Genomic DNA, 1,887 nt, shown 5'->3' on the forward strand with positions numbered 1-1,887 from the left:
GGCATGCGGAACAAAAACACTTCAATCAATCAAAAAGCCATCGCCAAAAAAACAAGACTCTTGAAAATGAATGCACTGGTAATTAGTCATTTGCATTACCCAGCAATTCTTGTAAAAACGTGCTACGATCGTGCAAAATACGATTCATTTTCAGACTTGGAGCTAACACACAATATTTTGCCAACAACTCATGGGGCTGTGATAGTAATTATAACCGTTATCTGACTCGTAACCAGCAGTCATATAACTACTCGCAAGGTTTTCATTATTAAGTAATGCTAGTTAGGACTATCTTTTTGATAAACGACCGTTATTTGTAGTTTTAGCTAAAACTATTCTACAAAACGATATGCTGTTACTTTTTGTCTGATCTAGCATATCTGTCATCAGCTTCTGCGAAAGCGATCGTTTTGTAGCTTATAAGGTACTGAATAAAAAGAAAGGGAAGTATCTTTTTCCATGGGTTACCACAATATACTCGAACAAATATTGCACAATGCTTAATAATATAAGCTATTACTATTATAATTATTATTCAAAAAACACAAGCAAGAATTACAAAAATTAAGAAAGGTCCCTTCATAAATTGGAGCTTGGTATTTGTGGGGACTGATTATTTGGATTTTTGGTTTCCTAAGTTGCACCAATCATCGTGATGACCTTTTTCCTGGCGTCCAGAAATCTTACATTTTTGACATTCATGTAGTGAAGGTATGTGAAACGAGATTTCTATACCTTCCCACAATTTAAAGTCATCCATTCTCGATTTGTAAGACCAGTCCGTCTGCTTTTTCTTTTGTTCTTCGTTTTGCGTTTTAACTTCTGAAATTGCTCTTCCCGTGTAAACATAATGACAATTCAATTACGATACAGGTCTCCCGTTGGAATACAGAGCTATAAGTTATGTCTTTGCATTCGACCATTTGATTTTGGCTAGTTTAGGGTAAAGGTTCTTGGTTCTATGATACCTTGGAAAGCATCCCATGGCAATTACCGTCCTATTAAGTAAATTGATTCCTTCGCTTTTGATGCTAGTTATGAAGTGCTCTGCTTCGGGGGGGGGGGGGGGGTCAAGCCGACGGAACATCAAGCCGACGAGATTTCAAGCCGAAGAGATTTCAAGCCGAATCGTAAAATTAGAGACTTCAAGCCGAATATTTTCCTTTAAAGTTGTGAAATATGATTAATTTGAAAGTTTGATTGAAAAATTTCGGAATTTCATGATCTTTCTTCACTACCCCCAAATGCCCATGACCTACCCCACCATCTAAAATTGGGTGATTTAAAAACTTTTTTCCTTATGTCGAGTCTGCTTGATTTTTTCAATTCTGCATTTAATAACTCTTGGCATTTACTAACAGTATCCAAGTTAACTGTAGTATGACGAGCTATATGAAAAAACTTAGAGAAAACATAAACTGACAGTGTTAATGACTTGACCTTCAAAAATTTACTTAGTGAAATTAACCCACGATGTTTTTGAATTTGAGAACTCAACAGTAGTTCAATAATTTCATTTTTTTGGGAAGTGTAAAACAGGACACCAAGTATTTTTGTTTACTTGAATGTTTTATAGGGTGATAACTCAGGTATAGAAAGCACTTAATTTTTACTTATGCTTATCATCATTTAAGTTTCACAACTTTACCATCATCACAACTTTGCAAAGGTCTTTTTTGATTCTATTACAGAATACATGGGCTAAAATTTTTGCGTCAGTATTCATGAGATTGATCGGGCGAAAATCTTGTACTGCCATAGCAATTTCAGATCTGTGTTGGGAGTTTTTCACCATGAGCAGATTGATTGAAAACTTTAGCTGAAATCAAAGAAAACCCATCCGTGAAAGTCTTATATAGCCGAGATGTAAGGCCGCCTGGTCCAGGC

Source organism: Symsagittifera roscoffensis, chromosome 1, assembly GCF_963678635.1.
Source record: "Symsagittifera roscoffensis chromosome 1, txSymRosc1.1, whole genome shotgun sequence".
NCBI classification, from domain to species: domain Eukaryota; kingdom Metazoa; phylum Xenacoelomorpha; order Acoela; family Convolutidae; genus Symsagittifera; species Symsagittifera roscoffensis.